This window comes from Elephas maximus, chromosome 17 (assembly GCF_024166365.1).
Source record: "Elephas maximus indicus isolate mEleMax1 chromosome 17, mEleMax1 primary haplotype, whole genome shotgun sequence".
In the NCBI taxonomy this organism is placed as follows: Eukaryota; Metazoa; Chordata; class Mammalia; order Proboscidea; family Elephantidae; genus Elephas; species Elephas maximus.
The window spans coordinates 7,323,711-7,349,364 of record NC_064835.1 but is presented as its reverse complement, the minus strand read 5'-3'; the positions used below and the strand labels follow the sequence as shown (position 1 = coordinate 7,349,364).

Here is a 25,654-nt window from a genome sequence, read left to right as displayed (position 1 = left end):
TATTGGCCTAAGCCTCTGTAAAATAAGGTAGATCTCTAAGGGGAGAAGAAAGCAAAGCAATCACCACTCACCCATGGTATTTAAAAACCATATGGAAATGATCTTGGATTATCTGACCTTGCTCATCTTTTAGTATCGATAATTTAGTGTTGCCTTTGCTCCTAAATAATGCTATAACTCAATTCTTGAGACTCTTGAGCTTAGAGACACTGTATGTGTCTTCTATGTAATCGGTCCATGATAAATGTATTGATTTGATTTGATTGTGAATTGTACGTTAAATACTGTTGTTGTTAGGTGCCCTTGAGTTTGTTCCAACTCATGGAGACCCTGTGTACCACAGAACAAAACACTGCCAGGTCCTGTGTCATCCTCACAATCGTTATGCTTGAGCCCATTCTTGCAGCCATTGTGTCAGCCCATCTCTTTGAGGGCCTTCCTCTATTCCACTGACCCTGTACTTTACCAAGCATGGTGTCCTTCTCCATGGACCAATTCCTCCTGACAACATGTCCAAAATATGTAAGACGAAGTCTCGTTGTCCTTGCTTCTAAAGAGCATTCTGGTTGTACTTCTTCCAAGACAGATTTGTTCGTTCTTTTGGCAGTTCGTGATATATTCAATATTCTTCACCAACACCACAATTCAAAGCTGTCAGTGCCTCTTTGGTCTTCCCTATTCATTGTCTAGCCTTCACATGCATATGATTTGATTGAAAATACCATGGCTTGGGTCAGGCATACCTTAGTCTTGAAGGTGACATCTTTGCTTTTCAACACTTTAAAGAGGTCTTGTGCAGCAGATTTGCCCAATGTAATGTGTCTTTTGATTTCTTGACTGCTTCTTCCATGGGTGTTGCTTGTGGATCCAAATAAAATGAAATCCTTGACAATTTCAGTCTTTTCTCTGTTTATAAGGATGTGGCTTATCGGTCCAGTTTTGAGGATTTTTGTTTTCTTTATGTTGAGGTGTAATCCATACTGAAGGCTGTGGTAAGTGCTTCAAGTCTTTTTTTTTTTTTTTTCCTAACTATGTTAAGTACTGAGATCATGGAAATGCCATAATAATTAAAAAGTGTACTCAGTGCTGAGCATATTCTATATATCATTTAATTTAATTCTCATGGCACTTCTATGAGGTAGGTACATTTTTTCTAGTGATAATTTTAATTGATTTTTTTACAAAATTGTTTTTAAATTTGTATCAACTAAAATTCACTTTTTTTGGTGTACAGTTCTGTGAGTTTTGACCAATGCGTAGAGTCTTGTAACCGCTACCACAGTCAGTATACAGAACTGCTCTCTCAACCTCCAAGCCCTCTCATGCTGTCCCTTTTTTTTTTAATTTTTATTGTGCTTTAAGTGAAAGTTTACAAATCAAGTCGATCTCTCACACGAAAACTTACATACACCTTGCTACATACTCCCGATTGCTCTCCCCCTAGTGAGACAGTCTGCTCCCTCCCTCCACTCTCTGTTTTTGTGTCCATTTCACCAGCTTCTAACTGCCTCTACCCTCTTATCTCCCCTCCAGAGAGGAGATGCCAGCATAGTCTCAAGTGTCCAACTGATCCAAGAAGCTCACTCCTCACCAGCATCCGTCTCCAACCCATTGTCCACTCCAATCCCTGTCTGAAGAGTTGGCTTTGGGAATGGTTCCTGTCCTGGGGCAACAGAAGGTCTGGGGGCCATGACCACCGGGGTCCTTCTAGTCTCAGTCAGACCATTAAGTCTGGTCTTTTTACGAGAATTTGGGGCCTGGATCCCACTGATCTCCTGCTCCCTCAGGGGTTCTCTGTTGTTCCCTGTCAGGGCAGTCATCGGTTGTAGCTGGGCACCATCTAGCTTTCCTGGTCTCAGGCTGATGCAGTCTCTGGTTTATGTGGCCCTTTCTGTCTCTTGGGCTCACAATTACTTTGTGTCCTTGGTGTTCTTCATTCGCCTTTGATCCAGGTGGGTTGAGACCAATTGATGCATCTTAGATGGCTGCTTGCCAGCGTTTAAGACCCCAGACGCCACTCTCCAAGGTGGGATGCCCAGTGTTTTCTTAATAGATTTTATTATGCCAATTGACTTAGATGTCCACTGAAACAGCAGTCCCCAGACCCTGCCCCTGCTACACTGGCCTTCGAAACATTCAGTTTATTCAAGAAACTGCTTTTGGTTTAGTCCAGTTGTGCTGACCTCTCCTGTATTGTGTGTTGTCTTTCCTGTCACCTAAAGTAGTTCTTATCTACTATATAATTAGTGAATACCCCTCTCCCACCCTGCCTCCCTCCACCCCTCGTAACCATCAAAGAATATTTTCTTCTCTGTTTAAACTTTTTCTTGAGCTCTTATAATAGTGGTCTTATATAATATTTGTCCTTTTGCAGCTGACTAATTTCACTCGTCATACCGCCTTCCAGATTCTTCCATGTTATGGAATGTTTCACAGATTCATCACTGTTCATTATCGATGCGTAGTATTCCATTGCGTGACTATACCATAATTTATCCATTCATCTGTTGATGGGCACCTTGGTTGCTTCCATCTTTTTGCTATTGTAAACAGAGCTGCAATGAACATGGGTTTGCATATATCTGTTCGTGTAAAGGCTCTTAATTCTCTAGGATATATTCCAAGGAGTGGGATTGCTGGATTGTATGGTAGTTCTATTTCTAGCTTTTTAAGGAAGCGCCAAATAGATTTCCAAAGTGGTTGTACCATTTGACATTCCCGCCAGCAGTGTAGAAGTGTTCCAGTCTCTCTGGCAGCCACTAATCTGTTTTCCAGTCCTATGGTTTTGCTTTTTACTGAATGTCATATAAATGGAATAATACTGGATGTAATATTTTCACTTGATATAATGCCTTTGAAATTCGTCAGTGTTATGGCGTGTGTCAGTACTAGTTCATTCCTTTTTATTGCTGGTTTGTATTCCATTGTGTGGATGTACCAGAGGGTATCTGTTTACCCACTGAAGAACATTTAGGCTGTTTCCTGTTTTTGATGATGTGAGTAATGTGGCTGTAAATATTTGTGTACAGGATTTTTTCTGTGTGTGTAGATGTAAGTTTTAATTTCTTTTGTGTAAATACCTGGGTAAATACCTAAGTCTCAGGTCATACAGTAAATAGAAGGAGTCCTGGTGAATCAGTGGTTAAGTGCTTGACTGCTAACAAAAAGTTTGGCGGTTCGAGCCCACGCTGCTCTGCAGGAGGAAGACCCGGCAATCTGCTTCTGTAAAGATTACAGCCTAGGAAACCCTATGGGGCGGTTCTGCTCTGTCACATGGGGTTGCTATAAGTTGAAATCGACTTGACATCACCTAATAACAGTAACAACAGTAGTAAGTATATGTTTAACTTCTCAAGAAACTGTCAAAGTAGCTTCCACAGTGTCTGTACCATTTTGAATTCCTACCAGCAATGTATGAAGATTTGTTGCTCTGCATACTTGTCTTCAGCATTTAATATTGCTAGTGTGTGTGGAGCCTGGTCACGCAGTGGTTAAGAGCTATGGCTGCTAACCAAAAAGAATCCACCAGCTGCTCCTTGGAAACCCTATGGGGCAATTCTACCCTGTCCTACAGGGTTGTTATCATTTGGAATTGACTCGACGGCAACAGGTTTGGTTTTAATAGGTATATAGTGGTATCTCATGACTGTTGATTTCCAGCATCATTTCGTGTACTTTTTTGCCATCTGTGATGGTTAAGGTTGTGTGTCAACTTGGCTGGGCTGTAATTCTCAGTGGTTTGGCAGTTACATAATGATGTAATTTGGCAGTTATATAATGATGTAGTTATCCTCCATGATGTGATCTAATGTGATCAGCCAGTCAGTTGTAAGGGGAATTTTCTTGGGGGTGTGGCCTGCGTCCAATATACATATGTATGTCCTGGCAAAGCTTACTTGCTTGCTGTGCATCCCGCACCCAGCTAATCATCATCTGGCTGCTGGTTCTTGGGACTTGAGCCAGAGGCCTGCCGTATTGCTTGCCAGTCTTGGTATTTGTCAGCCCCCGCAGCCTGTGAGCCAGCGGCTTGCTGTCTTACCTGCTGATCTTGGGATTCAGCAGCCTCTGCAGCCTGTGAGCTGGTGGCCTTCTGTCTTACCCGCCAACCTTGGATTAGTCAGCCCCTGTAGCCCGTGAGACAGCAGCCTGCCATCTGACCTGCAGATTTTGGGTTCTTCAGCCTCTGCAGCCATGTGAGTCAGGAGAAGCCTCAGCCTGATGCCTGAACCACAGACTTAGGACTTGCCAGCCTCTGGTGGCAACGGGTTTTTTTTTTTTTTAGCCTCTACAACCACATGTGCCATTTCCTTGAGATAACGCCTTTCTCTTTATATATTTGTATATATTTGCATCTCTGTTTTTGCTTCTCTAGAGAACCCAGCCTAAGACACAATCCATATATCTTCTTTGGTGAAGTGTCTGTTCAACTCTTTGGCCTGTTTTTTAGAAACTGAGACTGCTTTCTTACTGCTGAGTTTTGAGGGCTCTCTATATCTCACATATTGAAAGTTTGGGGCATGAGCCCTTTGCAAGAGGAATGACTTGCATGTACTTTCTCACAACCCATAGCTTGTCATTTAGCCTCTTAATAATGGCTTTCACAGAGCAAAATTGTTCATTTTGATGAAGTCCAGTTTATCAACTTCAAAGTTTATGAATTATGCTTTTGGTGGGGTAACTAAGAATTCATTGCCTATCCCAAGGTCATGAAGATTTTCTCCTCTGAGTTTTGTACTTTTCGTTTTACGTTTAGGTCTATGATTTGTTTCGAGTTAATTTTTGAATAAGGTATTATGTATAGATTTAAGTTTTTGTTTTGTTTTTGTGATGAACGCTCAGTTGTTTCAGAACCATTTGTTGAGAAGACTTTCTTTTCTCCTTTGGATCGCCTTGGCACATTTGTCAAGTCAGTTGACTGTATTTGTATGGTTCTAGTTTTAGACTCTGTTTAATTGACCTGTGTGTTTATTCTTTGAGATTAGTACTTTTTAAACCTCAGATTACTGATGAGGAAACTGAATCTTAGTCAAATGAAGTAACTTGCCTAAGGAAATTCAGCGAGCAAATGATTAAATTGGTCCCCAAACCAGGACTCTGACTCTACAACCCTTGCTATGCTGAGAAGTTATGTTGGCAGCTGCCCTCATCCTAGTTATTTTGTTCCTGGTTATATTTTTGCTTTTAAGAAAATGTTTGAACAGTATGTTTTTGGATGAGTAGATGTGACAGGTTGATCTCATTGAGTTGTCTGAAATGTAAAACCCAAGATTTTTCTGCTTGCTAGGCTATTAATTACCAGACATAATTAGTTTCCAGTATTTTTAACAGGGTATAACATTCTTTTCTACATCCAGGGTAGCTGTATGTCATTTTCCTTTCTTTTAAAGAGAGCAATAGAAATACTTGCATTTCATATGGCAAGAAAAAAGAATGTTTAGGATTTGTGAATGTGAGAACACAGATGGGCTGAGAGTGACTTGAGTCCAGATGGTTTATGTGAGGAACTTGGTAAGAGGTGAGAGAGTGACGCTAATGTGGCAGCGAATAATAAATTAACACTTTAATATTGGTAAACTAGGGAATTTTGAAGAATGTCATGTTTAGTTAACTTCTGATTTCTAAAGACTAGTTTATACACTGATCTGTAATATCCAGGCATATGTACGTGTGTGTGGGTATATGTACATGTATTCACACATACACACACACATACGTATGTATATATACATATATGTATGGAGCCCTGGTGGCACAGTGGGTGAAGTGACCGACCGTTTACCGAAAGGTCAGTGGTTTGAAACCACAATTGGCTCTGCCGGAGAAAGATGTGGCAGTCTATTTCTGTAGAGATTACAGCCTTGGAAACCTATGGGGTCACTATGAGTTGGAATCAACTTGATGGCAATGGGTTTTTGGTTGCACAGTGGTTAAGAGCTTGGTTGCTAACCAAAAGGTTGACAGTTCAAACTCACTAGCCACTCCTTGGAAACCCTCTGAGGCGGTTCTACTCTGTCCTTTAGGGTCGCTATGAGTCGGAATTAACTTGACGGCAACGGGTTTGGGTTTTTCGGTTTTTATGTATGTATATACACACACACTCATATATACACGTGTATATATATTCATATATATACACATATATATATATTTTTGAGCGGCATCTCTAATGACTTCAACCTAGGCACTCTGTTCTTATATATACTATTCCTTCTGAGAACCCATTTACTCACACAGATTCAACTTTCTTCAAAAGGCGAATGACTCCAAAACCCTTAGCGCTACATTCCACTGTTAAAGTTGCTTTTTTGCTCTTTGGGCTCTGACTTCTACTTAACTATAGGATACAACCACTAGAACTGCAGATGAAACTTACACACAAAACTGAACTGAGTTTCTCTTCACCTTCACAAATAATCATCCATTCCCCTTTATTTTATACAAGATCATCTTGTTCTTTGGAGCCTCAAGATCATTTTTACCTCTTTCTGGCTGGCCCTGGTATGATCAAATCCATAGCCAGTTTCTGCTGATTATTTCTACATGGTTGGTTTGGGTCCAGTTCGTTTCACCTCTTATAGTGCCTCCCAGGGTGCCCTGCCCCCTTCCTCCTCCCTTGATGGGACCATCACCTTAGTTCAGTGTCCCACTAGCTCCCGTAAATGAGCCTTATGCATCTAAACCAAACCTTTCTTGTTTTGTTACCATCCTTCACGCTAATCATTCCATCCAGAACCTTTCCCTTCTCCTCCAGTATCTCTGCCGATTGAAACCCAGGGCATAGCTCAACTGCCTTCTTATTTTTGAAACCCTCCATTGCACTCCAGCAAGCATGCTGCCTCTACCTTGCTGTTGTTAGCTGCCATCTCATGGTGAGCCCGTGCATAATGGAGCTAAACACTGTGTCATAGCAAGTTGCTATTAGCAACGCATAGTCCTCCACGGACAAATAAGTGGGTGGTGGCTGCCCTGAGGGGCATTGGTGGGGAGTCAAACCCCGGCTCCTGGATGTAAGATGAGGACTTTACCACTGAACCACCACTGCCCTTTCTCTCTCAACTGATCCCTGGAAACACCCAGATGATGCCCTGGCCAACAGCTTCAGTGTCACAGTAAGAACTTGTTAGAAATGCAGATTCTCAAACCCCACCCTAGACCAACTGAATCAAATTCCAGGTTGAGGCCTAGCAATCTGAGTTTAATAAGCCCTCCAGGTGATTCTGTTGTTATTGTTAGTTGCCAGTTGATTTGATTTCATCTCGTGGTAACTAACCACTTGTGTGTGTATTGGAACTGCTCCATGGGGTTTTCAAAGCTGTGATTTTTCAGAAGCAGATTACCAAACTTGTCTTCTGAGGCACCTCTGGGTGGGTTCAAACGGCCAACTTTTAGCTAGTAGTTGAGCATTTAGCCTTTTGCATCACTAAGGTGATTCTGATATATGGTAATGTTTGAGAACCACTGCCCTGAATAAACACTGGTCCCAAATGCTGAGCAGTCTTACCTCTGCTTCTTATCCTACCTCCATGTCTTGGCATCTGTCAGTTTTTTCATTTTGAATGCCTACTTCTCCTTTCCTTGGCCACTTCTAATTCCTCATTTAAAACATTAGGCTCAGAATTCACTTCCTTGAGGAAGTCTCGATTTACCCTCTGAAAAATAGGTGTTCAGTTTATACTGTGCTCACTTCTCCATGTTGATCATGCCACTGTGCAAGAGTGGTAGTTGATCGTCTATGTACATCTGTCTTTTCAGGAGGTGAGGTGGTGCGATGTTTCCCCCAGATGGCACAGGATATATTTGTTACATAGTTCTGGTATGTCAGTTTCAATAGACGATTTGAGAAAGGATGAATTTTTAAAAAATAGCCAAACAGCAAGTATATTACTGAGTAGAATGGAAAATGTGCTTGGATTTTCAAGGTTAGAGATGTCTGTAAACAGGCAGCTTTTGGCCCTGTCTTAGGCCACGTAAGGTATTCATTAACTCTCTTTCCTCTGACATTAGAGGGTGCCCTGGCTGAAAAGTGTGGGACACTCAGGAAAAAGGGCTTGTGCTATAGACAGTGGGACTGACTTTGGCTTCCGGGCCCTTTACTTTTTACAGTGACTGATTCACCTGTTTGGCATCAGTTTCCTCGTCTGAAAAATTATCTTAATACTGCCAACTTTATGTGACTGTTATATTGCAAAGATTAAATGAGAGTTCGTAGGTAATGTCCTTGTACAATGCCTGTCCCCTATTAGATCCTCTATAAATGGCCCCTTTTATTAACTCCACCAGGACAGGGCTTTTGTTTTTCCCCCAATCTCATTCCACCGAAGCAATTCTGCCCTCTGCGTAGTAGGCACTTAGTAAATGTACTGATTGACACACATGGCATTTTATGTTCTGTTTTATGCCAAAACCCAAAAACCAAACCCAGTGCCGTTGAGTCGATTCCGACTCATAGCGACCCTATAGGACAGAGTAGAACTGCCTCCATAGAGTTTCCAAGGAGCGCCTGGTGGATTTGAACTCCGACCCTTTGATTAGCAGCCATAGCACTCAACCACTAGGCCACCAGGGTTTCCCTGTCCTATGCAGGCATCCTAATTTGTACAAGTCTTGAAGTTTTTAACCCACCCACTGCCGTCGAGTCGATTTGGACTCCTAGCGACCCTATAGGACAGAGGAGAACTGCCCCGTAGTGTTCCCAAGGAGCCCCTGGCGGTTTGGAACTGCCGACCTCTTGGTTAACAGCTGTAACACTTAACCACTACACCACCAGGGTTCGAAGTTTTTAGTGCTTTCTAATTGTTAATGAATGGTAAGAAATATTACTTGACTTTTTGACAAATCTATAGCATTTCTTAAAATTTTTCCATTCAACTTTAGTTTTAATGGATGATAGCTTACTTTCTAATAGCATCTGAAAGGTTTTTGTGGTTTTTTCTAGTAGAATAAATTCGGCTAGCTAAATGGGCTTTTTGACACAATGCCCTACCAAGAATGTTGTTTCTTTGTCAACGGCTAGTTTAATCAGTCTCATTTGAAGACAATTTCAGAGTACTCTGGTTTTGGTTCTTTATTTAGTTTTAATTCTTTTCCTAACACATCTAATTAATGGAACTGTCCAGAGGTCTAATGTGGAGAAGATGACATTAGGAACAGTTGGATCATTATAATAGCAACTAACATTTGCCTAAGACGTTATAGTTTACAAAGTATTTTAACATGCATTGTAGCGTATCTCACAATAGCATGTGAAGAAGCCATTTTTCTTTTAATTTTGCTGGTTAGAAAACTGAGGCTTAGAAAGATTAATGACTTGTCCAAGGTCACAGAACCAGGGGGAAAAATAAAATCCTAGGAGGGAGGATAATATAGTTATGATTTGAAGTTCCACTTGCTTATGGGTTAATACATAGACGTAATTTACAATTTCATGTCATCCGAAAGCCCTGCCTTCCACAATTTGTTTATGTGTTGCAGGAGTCAGGCCACCTGAGTTCAAATCCTAGCTCTGATGCTTCCTTTCTGTGTGACCTTAGGCAAGCCATTTAACTTCCCTGAGCCTCCATTTCTGTGTTTATAACATGAGGAGGATAATAGTATCCACCTTATAACCAAAATCACTGCTGTCAAGTCAGTTCTGACTCATAGCGACCCTATAGGACAGAGGAGAACTGCCCCATAGAGTTTCCAAGGAGCGCCTGGCAGATTCGAACTGCCAGCCTCTTCGTTAAGAGCTGTAGCACTTAACCAGTACGCCACCAGGGTTTCCATCCACCTTATAGGGTTGATTAATCATCAAAATGATTAATATATGTAAAACTATTAGTACAGCACCTGTGACATAGTAAGCACTATATAAATGTTAGCTTTGTTATTGTTACAGCAGAGTAGTTGACGCAGCTTATTTGAAAAGTGAGTGATTGTACCGAGGTGTGTAATTATAGAAGCGGTAATCAGAGCTTGTTCTTAAGAGTTTGTTCTGTCAAAACTATTTAATTCTTAAGGAGGCCTCAAATAGGGTGGAGTCTCGTGTCTTAGGTATCATGCCCCATTCTGGTTTCTCCTGTAGACCTATGTTCATTTACTGACCTTGGAGTAAGTGGAAATTTGGAGCACCTGCATGGTTTCTGTTGCTAAAAACTCAAAACTCACAGTAAGAACTGCAGTAAGGTGTCTCTTGCCCCATAGCCACACCAGCAGACTCCTCTGCCTCTGAAAAAACACACATACCACCCAAACAGACACCCCCCCCACCAAGATTTAAGGGACGTTTGCTATTTCCAACAATAACTAAGTTGTTAATTGCTTTCTGTAGAAATTGTAGCCTTTCTTTTAGGATTTTCACAAGTGAAACAAATATCCTGTTCATGAATTGTCCCTGTTCTTTTCTCCTGGACTTGGCAAATCACCTGTTCTGGGAGAGCCTTCATTATTGTGGAGAAAGCTCCAAATCTGGCTGTCTTCAAGCTTTTTTCTTCCCAGTGCTCCTGTCTCATCTCACATTATGTGGTGCTGGGAATACAAGACTGACATTATGGTGCTTACAGCCTGTCTTCTTATAATTTTCTGTGTGGTTTGAATCTTTTTCAGTGAAAGTGTATCTATTTTACAAAATGTGGAAGAACTATTCAAAGTAAGTAAATAAAATTCTGATAAATATTGGAAGTAGGAAATTAAAATTCATCAAATTTTAAGTTATTCTTAAAGTTCATACTTGTCTTTCTTATGGGTGCCATATTACAGGATTTTTTTTTTTTCTTTTAATCATTGAAAACAATACAAATGTATTATTTTACAGTTCTGGAGGCCAGAAGTCTGAAATGGGTTTCACTATGTAAAATCAAGGTGTCTGAAGGGCTATTGGGGGCCCTGGGGAAGGATCTATTTACTTGCCCTTTTTCACCTTCTAGAGGCTGCTTACATTCCTTGACTCTTGGCCCTGTCCTCCATTTTTAAAACCAACAATGGCAAGTCAAGTCTTTCTCATACTGTATCACTCTGACACTGACTCTCTTACTTCCCTCTTTCACTTATAATCGCTTTTGTCTACAGGCAGATAGTTGTTCATTACTATTTTTTAACAGAATGCTTTTATATTAATTAAGGATCACTGTATTTTTTTAGTATATTAAAGCCACAGGTTGAATGTTCCATTGCCATCGAGTTGATTCCGAGACAGAGTAGAACTGCCTCATAGCATTTTCAAGCCTTTAAATCTTTATGGAAGCAGACTGCCACATCTTTCTTCCGCAGAGGTCTGGTGGGTTTGAACCTCTGACCTTTCGGTTAGCAACCGAGCACATTAACCACTGTGCCAACCAGGGCTCCAGAGGTTGAATGTAGCACCTCGTTATTAAATACTTCTAAAAGTATATTCATGTTTAATTTATTAATGGATATAATCAAGATGAAAAGCTTTTCTTAATAATATTAAGAAGAGAAATAGAAACTTAAGATGAGTTTATGACTTCTCTCTGGAAGAGGTGTGGATGTGACCAGATTGTGATTTTTAATTTTTTTTTAGGTTTCTTTGGTTTTCTTTTTCTTTTGTTTGACGCTTCTTATGTTTTTGCCTTGGCTCACTTGAGAGCATGGAGAAAACCTTCGTGTACCTGTAAACTCATTCACTCTTAAAATGATGAGAGTATTTTAGATTTTTATCCTCCTTTGAAATCATTTTAAAATTAAAATGGTATTGGTGCCTGTCATGGCTCCTCTTTTTCACGCTTAACTCTGCCTTTGGGGTGGGGAGAGAGGAAGCTTGTTGACAAGCTGCCTGTTTAGAGTGTTTATTTCTCAAATCTCAAAATGGAAATGTCCCAGAAATCAAGCTTCTGCACAGTTGGGTGGCCCCATGGGCCTTTAGGAAGCACTTTGTGAAACTGTTTATGGACGCCTTTTGTACTGGTTCTGGTGCTTCCGTCCGTCATTTTGGGATCGTGGCTTTTCTAAGGAAAGAGCAGGCTTGTACGCTCAAGCTTTCTACCTTCAGTCAGTTGGGTTTGCGTATTGGAGCGTATTCCATTCCATGATCGGCAGCCTTTGTGCTAGTACCCACTCTGAAGTGTTCCCTATCGTTCAGAAGGTCGAAGTAGTCATCAGTGACTGAGGCCTAATTTAGATTCTTAAATCGAAATCATTGTAGAAGAATACTGCTTCTCCACTGCAGACGTCTTCTGCATATCACGAGCGTGTTCATCAGAGAACAAGCTCTCACCCGGTCTCTCATAACATAAAAGCGGGCTTTTTTAATCCCTCTTAACAGGTGCCGCTGCAGTTTATTTATAACCAATGCATTAAAATGAAAAATACTGAAAGGGTCCTAAGTGGAAGGCGGCTATTGAAATATTGCCATGTTTAAATTATAGAATTTTGTCAGGCTGATTTGTGGAAAGGACGAATCAATGTTGGCTGGTGAGTGATGTACTCACAGGCTTCCTGTGAGTTTGGGAGGCGATTTCTGCATTGTATGTAAGTGGGTTGTGCAAAACCTGGGTCTTGAAGTTGAATTGATTGCTCGCTTGCATATTCATATTCGGCCACCTTTCACGCTCTTTGACGTTTCTGATCTTTATGAAGTATGGCATATGTTAGAACTCTTTTGGCCTTCTAGACTTACTGCGGCCCTGCCCGAGGACTTGAGATCCTCACTGAGAGAATTGTCAAAATTTAACCCCTTTCTTTCCAGTCTAAATTTGGTCTCACACACAGGGAAGGCGAATGTACACCTGGATATTGGGGCAAGCATGTTGGTATGAATACATGTTAAGCATTCAAAACTCTCATTGTTATATATTTCCACTGCATTTTCTCTTTCCTGAAGAACCTCGCCAGAGGCAGAAGTAGTTGGGCTGTATTAATGGATGTTTATGTTGTCCTGTGACAGCTGGTTTTGCTAATTTGTTTTTACAGGGCGGTTTATAGTAAATGAATGGCATGCTGAATATTTTACTGAGAATTTAGGTTATCTAAAGAATATTTTCTGGTTTACTAATTGGTAGATAATGCTGAGTACATTGATGTCAACATGAGCAAATGGATTTAAAATGATTTGAAGTGAGCTTCCTTAAAAGATGCTCTAATCACAGTCAGCAGGAAATGTCAAGCTAGTTCTCCCTTCATTCACTCTGGTGGACCAAGAGCCATTGCAGACTTAGGGTGCTACAAGTAATTGTAGTCTGGGTTGTGGGTTGCAGCAAGGTGGGGGAAAATGATATGAAGTCTTTTTTATAGCTTCTTTGCCTCATAACATCTTTGCTGTAGAGCAAATGGAAACCCCGGTGGCATAGTTGTTAAGTGCTACGGCTCTTAACCAAGAGGTCGGCAGTTCAAATCCTCCAGGCGCCCCTTGGAAACTATACGGGGCAGTTCTACTCTGTCGTATCGGGTCGCTATGAGTCAGAATCGACTCGACAGCAGTGGGTTTTGGATTGGTTTGTAGAGCAAATAATATATAAATCATCAATTATCTGTATGGTTAAGTGAACATTCTCTGAAAACCATGGCTGTGTTGCTGGTGTCCCATAATCCATTATGAACTGGGTATGTAGAAATCAGGTTTGCTGCCTGTTCTGAACTGGAAGGCAATAAATCACTTGGTATCCATCCCAGCAGAAGCCTATCCTGCTAATTAAGGCTAATGTGCTCATCAAAGCATCAAGAAAAACCCAGGCAAATGCATTCTAAATTCTCAGTTTCAAACCTTACAACGCCGGTTCAACTTTTCATTCCTGTAAAAAGTTATAGAAGCTCTTTGTCCAAAATTGATCACTTGGAAAAAGAAAGGTTGTCAGTGACAGAAAGTAAATGGAGCAGTGAAGAAGGCAGGTTCTAGACCAAGACTTTTCGGGTTCAGATCTCACTTTTTCCCATATCAACTGTGCGACTTTGGGCAAGTAACTTAACCAGCTTAAGCCCTGGTTTTCTCATCCGTAGAATGAGGATAATAGTAATCTACCTCATGAAGTATATGAGACTATACCTTTATGTTATATATATAAAATATAGACACGAGAATATGTATCAGTGTCCATGTGTATATGATTGTATCCGTAAAATGCTTAGCACAGTACAAGGCACTTGGTAAGGGCTCCATAAGTGTTAGCTGTTATAACCATAGTAACTCCTTCTTTCAGGAACTTATGGAAAGGCTGTGGGTTTCATGTGCCAAGACATGAAATGAACGTCTTCTCTCCATAAAAACCTCTCATGTCACTCAGAACATAGCTATCTAAACCCACTGCCGTCGAGTCAATTCTGACTCATAGCGACCCTACAGGATAATAGCTATCTAGAACCATTAAAAAGTTTCTGATGAGAATCAGATCTTGGATATGACGAGCTGACGAGACTTCCCCAAATTCATGCAGTAATCTTATTTTTCTCTTCGACTCCCATCACAACGCTTTGTTTCTTCAAGCCCCATGGCAGTATGCTGAGGTAGTAAAGCTCCCAGGCAGAGATCAAGGGCTCTAATTATTTCACAGTAAAAATAATACAATGCAGGAGTTTGTATAATGCTAATGAAATTGAGCTAACTCGACAAGCAGCCTGTTCTTTTCAGGTTCCTCGTTAGCATCCAATTTGCCTAGATGACATGATAAGAAGTTGTACAGTTTGCATATCTTTTAAATAGCATTGGTGTGGGTCAGCCTGACACTGTAACATTGTAAACTCGATAGACAGGAGTGCCTCCTGGTAATCACTTCCAAGCCTGGTACCAGATTAGCAGATTGATAGACTATGCTGATACTGGCTTTGGATGTTCTGGACCACACAAACAACATCCCAAAGTGATTGAGCATTGTTGATTCTCCGCTTCTAGCTGTATTACATGGGAATTGGACCCATCTTCTTGAGTAGAAATTGTCCTCCTCAGCTGTTGAGTCAGGATTCTGTGAGGCAGCTGTGATTTTTTTCTCCCGTTTAATGCTATAGTGTGCTTTGAAGGAGAGAGGGAAAAACCAAACAGAACTTCCCACTTAAATGACCCTATTAGCTTTACCCTGTTTCCTGTACCCTGTGCTGGAAATGTAATAATCTGCGATGCTGTGAGTGCAGGAAAAGCCTCTGTTGACAACACAAAGTGTAAAAAATGGCACCGCACACTGCAGATGTGGTTTGTGGTTGGTATGGACTTCCCTCATCAATGGGAAAATGGGGCTTAAGTCAGGCTTAGAAAATGAGAAAAATGCTTAAGGGACGTGACTAATGTCTCAAATGTGCACTACGCTACATAAACCCATTATGCACTTTAATTTAATGTTCTCTATAAAGATTCAGGACCTGTCAGTAGAAGGAAAGAAACAAGCAATCCATCTTCAGTGAATTGTGAATAGATTTTTTTATTTTTTAAAATACACATTCACCTAAAACATACTTTTCCCTTCATTCAATTTTCTACACGTCTGGTCCATTTCCTATCTTGCACTGCCACTACCTAGACTGCTTGTGAATTGTTTTGTTCAGTGAAATAGGACTAATGTGTTAAATATTTAACATTGCTAATTGATTCAATGCAAAGGAAAAGGGAAGAGATGCAGATTGCTTAGTATCTCCCTCAGCAGACTTGAGCAAACAAGACTGCAGAAGATCTGAACTGAAGGTGATGCATCTTGGAGGCTTACAGGCCTATGGATAATATAGCATTTCTTGGAAGAAGTGATTGGGCCAAAAGGGCGGGGAGAGTGGGACAGAATTAACTTGCATCTGGGAGCAAGAAACTGAGCATCTATTTCTATAGAAAATTTGGCTTTTTTTTTTCCTTCAAAGCTTTTTGTTTTCAAGCTTCAGGTGTTAATTGAGAGATGACCAAATGGATATGGTATTTCAGCAATGTTAATCTCCTTTGAGTGTTGGGAACATTGAAACACTTATCTGTACTTTACTAGGAGTTCATGAGTGGTACAAACAGTTAACACACTTGGCTGCTAACAAATGCTGCCAACCAAAAGGTCGAAGGTTCAAGGCCACCCAGAGGCGCCTCAGGAGAAAAGTCTGGCAATCTACCTCCGAAAAATCAGCCACTGAAAACCCTATGGTTTCATGACTCATGAGGTTGCCATGAGCCAGTATCAACTTGACAGCAACTGGCCAACTGGTACTACACTAAAGTAAGCTGAAATTTGCTGATGATTTTAATGGATGAATAAGGAAGTAGAAACCCAGTAGGTCAGTGATAGTTTTCCCATTATGAAAACATAACCTTTCCTAGAGTACCCAAGCGCAAAAAAAAAAAAAAAAAAAAAAGCCCCACTGCCGTTGAGTTGATTCCGACTCACAGCGACCCTATAAGACAGGGTAGAACTGCCCCACAGGGTTTCCAAGGCTGTAAATTTTTCCAGAAGCATACTGCTGCATCTCTTTCCCGCTAGGGAGAGTACCCCATGGCAGTGAAATTTTAGATACCTGGATTCTTACAAAGGAATGGAAGGCAGATATGCACTCAGTTTCTTACAATGTGAATCCTGCATAAATACACGTATCTACCTCATTACTTTTGAAGTTCTTTTGTTGGCTGCTGTGTGTAGGTGTGTAGGTGAAATGTAATTCTGACAGTGACATCACTTTTTGCCTTTTTTTTTTTTTTTAACTGAAGGCAGCTACAGGCATGCCAAGGAATTACTTGAACTGGAAAATGTAAATATTATAGCAAATATTGACATTGGGTGTTAGTCATAGCTGTTCTTTTTTCTGTAGGTGCAAGTTTAGTAAACTGAGGCAGGCACAAAATTGTTGCTTCCAGGGTTGTGATCAGAGGTGTGTAGATGCTGAAAAAATAAGTTTGATGTGATAAAGCAGGGAGCTGCTAACTGGGGCCCATGGGATCCCTCGGGAGATCCATGGATGGGCTTCAGTGGGTTCCTTGGGTTCCTTGAATTACCGGTGATATTTTATGTGCACTTTTCTGGAAGGATCTATGTTTTAATCAGATTCTTAAAGGCACAAAGGAACCACCCTGAAATAAAACTACTCCTAAGTGTCTATTTTAGAGGTTAATAGGAATTTTCTGTACCATGTTATTCTTCCCTTCCCTCCCCATCACCATAGCCTTCCCCAGTACACATGGGTGTCCCTTGTTTCATTCCTCCTTTCTCCCTTTTTCATCTTTTCCCCCATTATGTCTCTTATTTATGGACTCTTTAAAAAAGGGTGATCTAGGTGCCATTAGTAACGGATGCAGAAACTTGAAGGGCCTTTCTTAAACCTTCCTTGCCTTAGAGTCAGAGTCAGACTTCCTGGCCCTGCTGGGACAGAATAAGTAGGTCTTGTTGTGATTATAACCCTTACCTTGTTGATTCTCAGATACTTTTCAACATAATGATGATTTTCTATCTTCCTTTCTTTTTCTCCCTCTCCCTTCTCCACATCAAAATTACTTGTGGAATATTTAATAGGTTCATGGGGCTTTGCTCTGGTGTTATCTGTTTTAATTCTGTAGGAGATGAGATGTGGCACTTGTCAGCAGCGGCCACTGGTGATGTCAGTACACCTTGCTGACAACTGGTCATGGTGGCCTGCAAACCTAAATTGGGAGGTTCAGCGGGAACATCCTGCTGTTGAGTGGGAACGTCCTGCTGTTTGTTGAGTGGGAGGACTACCGGATAACCCCTGGTGCTCACATTTAGCCGCTGGCTGTTAAGGAGGTGATAGCAAGCCTATTCTTTCTGGGTTAACTCTTGCCTTTCTCTGCTGCTCTTCAAGGATCCCTGGTGACACAGTGGTTAAAGTGCTTGGCTGTAGCGGTTCCGTTTGAAAGATGTGGCATTCTGCTTCCATAAAGATTTACAGCCTTGCAAACCCTGTGCGGCAGTTCTGCTCCATCCTATGGGTCGCTTTGAGTTAGGATGGACTCGACAGCAATGGGTTTGGTTTTGGCTGCTCTTCAGCCATTGATTTGCCCAGCTGAAACAGTCAACTTTCCATTGCAAGTCTCTCAGGTTAACTTCTGCCCCCTCTACTGTACAAAAATGATGCTTTTGAAATTCACCGAGCATCAGTGCCCTTTAGTTAAATATTATCTTCTTTGCCTGACCTACAGCATTTGGCACCATTAACTCCTCTTTCCTTTTAAAAATTCCTCCATTTATTGTGAAGTGCTGCCTCTTTCTACCTTCTTGGATGGCTTTTTTTTTTGGTGGCAGGAATCCCTGGATGTGCAAACAGTTAACAGGCTTGGTTTCTAACTGAAAAGTTGCAAGTTCAAGTCCACCCAGAGATGCCTTGGAAGGAAGGCCTGGCGATCTACTTCTGAAAAATCGGCCAGTAGAGCACAGTTCTGATCTGACACACGTGGGGTTGCCATGAGTTGGGGCTGGCTCGATGGCAACTGGTTTTTTTGGTGGCATGTTAGTTCTTTCTCCTCCTACCCACTGAATGCTTCCCATGGTTTTGTCCTCAGCCATTTCTTCTCTATTCCACAGGCCCCCTTTGGTGTTCTAGATCTCATTCACTTCCACGGCTTCAAGTGTTGCTTTTCTTTCCAGCCTGATCCTTTTTTTTTTCTTCCCGACCTGCATTATGAATTGCCTTTTGTTCTTGCCACCCTTGGAGTACCACCGCCCCTTCAAACTTCACTTGTTTTAAACGGAACTTATTTTCACCTGTCTTTCATCTCATCTCGCAAATAAATATACAAACAAAAACAACACCTCAGATTAGAAAGACCTCCACCACAACCACCACCAACAGCAAGCCCCTAAACCGGTTTGCCCAGGTTCACTCCCCGTTTCAGTTCACAGCTTACCATCACTCTCCTAGGTGGCCCCCAGGCCTGAGTCTCTGCAGACATCTTTATCTTCTTTCCATGTCTCTTGTATAAGTAGTCACCAGGTTCTCTTGACTTTTCCAACGAAACATTTCTTACATCCACACTTTCCATTGCCCTGGCTCTGGGTCAGGTAAACAGCCCCTGTCCATCCCATCTACCACAGATGGGTTTATCTTCATTGAATGCTGTTCTAATCACTACCTGACTCCATAGCTTCAGTGTTTTAAAAGCTAAACCCTTTGGCTTGCTGGGCTCACCAACTCTTACCCTGTGTGACTCCCTTGTCCCAAATTGCCATCATCCACAGTTTGCAGTTTCTCACCCCTAAGAATTTTTTTTGTTTTTAAACATTTAACTTCTCCCATATCCATGCTTCGAAGTATTATTCACCCTTTACATTCCGGTGTGAAGATGAAGCCTTCCCTGACCTCTGCATTATCTAACTACTATTTTTATTCTTTGTTAGATTTATAATACCCAGTTTTGTTTTAACTTGTTTGTATTCCCGTTTTATCATGCTGCTAAGCTGTAAATACTATAAATACTGACAGAGTAGGGGTCTTATTGTAGATCTTTTTTCAGTTATATGCCACCCAGCACAGTACCATGATTTTAGTTACCTTCATGCTGCCGTAACAAAAAATACCGCAATTGGGTGGCTTTAAAGAACAGGAATTTAATTGCCTCAGAGTTTTGTGGACTGTAAGTCCCAGTCAGGGGTTGGTGCTAGGAGAAGGTCCCTTTGTGTCAGTAGCCCTGGGCATTCTTGATATCCCTTTGCCTTCCTTGGCATCTCTCTTCCCTCTTGTGTGTGTGTCTAGGCTGCTGATTTTATGATACCAAACCCACCAACTCAGAAGTAACTAGGTTTAGGACGCACCCTACTCCGTATGAACTCATTAACATAAGAGAAAATCTGTATTTCCAAACAGGATAATATTTATAGGTACAAGGTTTAGGACTTTCACATACATTTTTTTTGGGGGGGGGGCACGTTTAATCCATGAAAACCATGTACGTAATAAACCAAACCAAACTCATTGCCATGGAGTCAATGCCCACTCGTAGTGACTGGGGATTCAATAAGTATTGAATGAATTAGCGAGGTCCTGTACTGAAATTCTACTTCAGGTAACCTGAAGTTACTAATGATCTCTTGCTACTAAAATCACTTGTCTAATTGTTTTTAGTGCCTTTCTACCTAGCCCCGCAAATTAGCATGGGTTCGTAGGCTCAGAGCCTGAAGGAAATTCATCTGTGTCTGTACAGTCATGTATCACTTAACACCCACCATATGTTCTGTGAAATAGGACGTTATATGATTTGAAGATTGTGTGAACCCCATATTACATTCAGGCAGTCTCTGGGTTATGAGTGCCCCGCCCGCTCTGCCCACCTGAAGAGCAGGAGCAGCCTGGGCCCCACAGCCTCTGCCACCGCTGCCTGAGGCACAGAGCCCGAGAGCTGTATCCACTGGATACAGGGAGCCGGCCTTGCCGGGTGTGTGGCTACAGGGCCGCCAGATCGGCACACTGAGTGGTCTGGGCGCAGGGCAGGATGTGCACGGGGGCAAGTGGAGGTGGCCGTGGGGACCGGCCTGGGAGCAGATGCGGAGGTGCGGTGAGCGCAGCTGGCGGTGGCTGCCCTGGCAGCTGCTGCCCTGGCTGCTGCTGCCCTGTAGGTGCGACTGCCTCCTGAACACCTGCAGCCGATGCCCGGTGCAGGGAGCGCCCCCGGCCCAGCTGGCGCCCCCAGCAGCGCCTGCGGCAAGGGTGGAGGAGCCGTGGCAGGCGCTGCCCTCCCCGGGAGTGGATGGCGACACTGCCGCCGCCGGCTGGGTAAACGAGGCCAGGAGGATGTGAAGGCTAAGGAGGAAACAGAAGGCAGTGCGGTGATGGGGATGCACCCTGGAGCCCTGCGGCTCTTTCACTCAGTTTGGGGTCTTTAAAACCTTTAGAAGGAAATAAACAAAAAGCGACTTTCCCTTAAAAAAAAAAAAAAAGTTTGGGACCAGGGATGTATATGCAGTGGGAGGGACGTTGCCCCAACAGATGTTATGTGGCACATGACTGTGTAAGGATTTTAGTTAAAGAAAAACGAGAAACAGAGATTCAGTGACCTGTTGTCAATACGAGTGTTGTAGTATTTTTTTCATTTTTCTGGCACATGGCCAATATGAGGTGATTTTATGTTCAGTAACCCAGGCCAGAAACAGGGCAGTACAGTTAAAAGAGTTGAGACTAGAGAGAATGACAGAAATACATGTAAAAGAAGAAAGTGCAAAGTTGGACCATATTAATTACACAACTAGTAACTTCATTGTTACTATTGCTGTTATTAACATTTTTGCTTTCACTATTTATTATCCCTTTTTAAAAAAGACTGGTGACATTGCATTTAGAGATCTTCTGAGGGAATTATGTAAACCTAGTACAGAATGGGAAGCCCTGGTGGCATAGTGGTTAAGTGCTACGGCTGCTAACCAAAAGGTTGGCAGTTCCAATCCGCCAGGCGCTCCTTGGAAACTCTATGGGGCAGTTCTACTCTGTCCTACAGGGTCAGTATGAGTCGGAATCGACTCGACGGCAGTGGGTTTGGCTTTTTTGGTTTAGTAGAGAATGGTTGTTGGTAGCTGCTGTTGAGTCGGCCCCCAACTCATGGTGACCCCATGTATAACAGGATTGGACCATTGTAATTCATAGGGTTTTCATTGGCTGATTTTTGGAAGTAGATCACCAGGCCTTTCTTCCCTAGTTCACCTTAGTCTGGAAGCGCCTCTGAAACCTGTTCAGCATCACGGTAACATGCAAGGCTCCACTGACAGATGGGTGGGTGGTGGCTGTGTTTGAGGTGGGTACATTGGTCAGGAGTTGAACCCAGATCTCCTGCACAGAAGGTGAGAATTCTACCACTGCACCACCATTGCTCTCAGAGAAGGGTTAACGCAAGGTTTTTAGGCTGTCAGTTCCCACTGCTGTCAGATGTATTCCTACAGCACTTGGTTACTCGTGAGTGAGGATTTTGTCAAACATACTGGTAAAGCTGTATAGAGCTGAGTTGTATTGTTTTGGGCTATTTGTGAATCTTGTATTGTGTGACACACTTCCACCACCTGGAAAGCCTGGCCTCTGGGACTGATCTTTTTTTTTTTTTGTGCTTTAAGTGAAAGTTTACAAATCAAGTTGGACTCTCATACAAAAATTTGTAAACACCTTGATATCTACTCCTAATTGCTCTCCCCCTAATGAGACAACACACTCCTTCCCTCCACTTGCTCTTTTTGTGTCCCTTCGGCCAGCTTCTGACCCCCTCTACCCTCTCATCTCCCCTTCAGACAGGAGATGTCAACATAGTCTCATGTGTCTACTTGATCCAAGAAGTTCATTCTTCCCCAGTATCACTTTCTATCCCATAGTCCAGTCCAATCCCTGAAGGAAGAGTTGGCTTTGGGAATGGTTCATGTCTTGAGCTAACCAGGAGGTCTGGGGACCATGACCTCCGGGGTCCTTCTAGTCTCAGTCAGACCATTAAGTCTGGTCTTTTTACGAGAATTTGGGGTCTGCATCCCACTGCTCTCCTGCTCCCTCAGGGGTTCTCTGTTGTGTTCCCTGTCAGGGCAGTCATCAGTTGTAGCCGGGCACCATCTAGTTCATCTGGTCTCATCCTAATGTAGTCTCTGCTTTATGTGGCCCTTTCTTCTGGGACTGATCTTAAGAGCTGTTTAAAGTTGTGGCAAACCAGTACCCGTGGCAAAAAGGAAAAAGGTTTGCATTGTGAGTCAACTTAAAAGGGTGAGTGTGTGGTTTCCTTAACCCCTGTGTAGAGTAACTCTGCTGTAGCATTTGCTGCCGGAAGATTGAGGTGCTTAAGAAAAACCTGAGCATCGGTGGGTGGGAGGCGCTCTCTCAAAACAGAATCTTTGTTGTCAGTCTACCTGCTTCCTGGAGAAAAAAAGTGCCGGGTGTCCAGGTGCTGCTTTGCAGGTATTAAAACACCTGAGTAGGTGTACAGTTCCAAAATTTAAATCCTGTTTGTGAGAAATCAGTAGAGGTTTTAATAGAAGGTTAAACAAATTATACATATATACATAGAAATAGTCCAGCCTCAGCATGGAAAGGCCAGGAAGTCTGAATGTTATGGTGAAGTACTGGGAGGTAATTTATTTCTAAAATTTATTGAACCCACTGAAGCATAAGTATGAGGATAAGAGAAACCTTATACACATATGGTCCAGAATGAAATGCTTCAGATTTCTGAGATGGTCGTAGCCACTGACTAAGCCATTTTGAATTAACTGTGTGTGTGAAAGTCTTTCCAATTTAGCTTCTTCAGGTAGTCTAGTAGTGGGAAGGCAACTGGTCAATGCTACTGTGGATTGGACTGCCAGGAGGAAAGTAAGATCCTGTTTATCCTGCTTGGAGCTCTCTCTGTCTATCTCAGGGAATAAAGAAAGAAAAAAATTAAAAGAAGAAATCTCTGCATTTCTTTTCTGGAGAGAGACAGGTCTGAATGAAACTTTATTCATAGCTTTGTGATTTCTCCCAAGAAAATATAATTCTGACATTGTAGCTATAAATTTTATGTTTTAAAAAGTACAAAACTGTATCAAGGGAATATGCTTTTTTTTTTTTTTTTTTGCCTTAAAGTTAGTTTTTTTGTTGAGTGGAGAGAGTGAGTGCAATACATTTACGTTGTTGTGTGCTGTCGAGTCAATTCTGACTCCTAGCCACCTTCTGTGACGGAGTGGGACTGCCCCACAGGGTTTCCTAGGCTGTGATCTTTACAGGAGCAGATCTCCTGTGGAGCAACTGATCGGTTCAAACCACTGACCTTTTGGTTAGCAGCCGCACGCTTAACCATTGCGCCACCAGGGCTCCTTAATAAATTTAGAGTAGAGAGTAATCTGCAGGGAAGTGTAATCAGAGAAAGAATCTAAAGGAATCGGACCAGAAACAAACCACTGAGTGGAATACAGACGTGCATTGTGCAGAAATAACACTCCTTTCCATTCATTATTGCAGTTATAATTATGGAAGCCAACATATTTAACCGGCACGGTGTACTCTTCTCTACTGAATAGATTGCATTGTTCCTGCTTAAAAAACCCTTCTGCATGATGAATCCATGCACATGTTGCTCTTTGGCTCTCGAGAGGTTTCTTTGTTTACATGATGAGTGATTAACTGAATTGTGGAGCTTTGCTATGTGTCACGCACGAAGACCAAGTGAAAAGGGGTATCTACTCCGCTCTAACTTTGAAGGGCTTTGATGAATTAAAAAAAAAAAAAAGATTTTTGCGAGTGTGCCTTAACCTATAAATGTGTAAGGGGAAATATCAGTGAAGTTTGATATATGGGCTAGTCTTTTACCTAATTCTAGGGGAACTATTGAAGGAAGTTATGTTTGCTGGAATATATGCATTAGATTTTAAGTCACAAAAACAATATTCCTGAAGAGATACGTGCTTACTGAACCCCTATAAATGAAATCAATGCTAAATGTGAATGGGGGGAATCAAGGACCTTTACATAGGACTTTTTGGTGAATACCAGGAATTTTAGAATAGACTTGCCAGGTGAAATGCATGCATGAAACAGGAACAAGGTGTAACATAATAATGACAATGATAATAACTACAGTTAACATTTATGAGCACCTACTGCCAGCCAAGCACTGTACTAAGCGGTTTATATTCATTGTCTCATTTAATTTGCACAACTATTCTAGTGACTATTATCCCCATTTTACTGATGAGAGAACTGAGTCTTGGCTGGATTACATCAATTACTGGTTTGAGGAAAATACAGCTAACAAAGCTGAGACTTGATCCCAGTTGTCAGTTACTGTCTGCTTTTGCCCTTTACTGTAGAAAAGAATGGAAAAACATAGCTCAGTGTTTTAAAGCCTTTATAATTTTAGTTATGTTGTTCCTCATACCATATAAGTGTTTACATTTTTGAAAATTAATCAGAGCTGCACGTGGTTAGAGGGTCTCTCTTGAGAGGGACTCTGTTACCCCTGGAATATCAGCCTATTGCTTCTGCGGCTAGGACTGATGAGGGGAGAGAGAAGAGCATACCCACAAATGTTTTCTGTGAGTGCCACAGGTGGTCCTGCTGCTCTTGGATACAAAAGACCTCTAGTTCAATTTCTTGCTGGAATGGATTCTTCACAAATAAGGATAATCTTTCATTTGATGTTTACTCACATGGGTTCCTTCTGTATTCTGTACTGTCCACATCGGGCTTTGCAATTTTTATATATTCTTGCCAGAATGCACTTATTCATTAGCTGTTTTTATTAGTGTTAAGTTGAGATGACATTTTCCATTCTAAACTCCAATTTTCTGTGGCTTTTAATTTTACAAAACAATTACCTATTAGGCTGAAACTCCTTAGGCTGGTTTTCTTCTCAGAGAGGAGATTTTGGGGGGGGGCGGCTTTAAAGTCGGTTCCGCTTTTCTTGGCAGCCTAGACATTTAAATTCATGGAAGTGCTCTTTAAATAAAGTTGCAATTGCTTCATTATTTAAATAAATGGGAACTGAATTATTTAAGAATTTCCTGGCAAGACAAAAGGTTCCAGATTTTCTCTCCTACCCCTCACTCAGAATTTTTAGTCCCATTTTGTGCCGGCCAACTACGAATGAATTTCTCAGCTGTGTTTGGATATATCTGCACATCCAGAGACTTTTTTTTTTTTTTTGTCCTCGCTAAGCTCGTGGATTTTAAAAGTCAAGTTTGAAATTTTAGTTTTACATTAAAAGACTTATTCTGAATAATGCCTTTTTATGTAACATTATGGTTATACGATAAACTTTTACCCGATTCAACTTACTGAGCACCTGCATTGTAAAAGAGAGCATGACAGTGGAAAGAACATAGTTTTGGAG

The 25,654-nt window shown here is 41.7% G+C and overlaps 2 protein-coding genes across 6 annotated transcripts in view; both read left to right on the top strand.

Moving 5' to 3' along the window:
* Positions 1–25,654, top strand: part of CADM1 (cell adhesion molecule 1) — a 384,950-nt gene that overhangs the window by 36,758 nt on the left and 322,538 nt on the right. The window lies entirely within an intron of this gene.
* LOC126061178 (keratin-associated protein 4-7-like) overlaps positions 1,067–25,654 on the top strand; it is a 48,995-nt gene continuing 24,407 nt past the window's right edge. For both annotated transcript variants that reach the window (XM_049857513.1, XM_049857512.1), the window contains exon 1: positions 1,067–25,654. This exon is cut by the window's right edge and continues 16,185 nt beyond it. The gene's annotated coding sequence lies outside the window, so the exon portion shown is untranslated.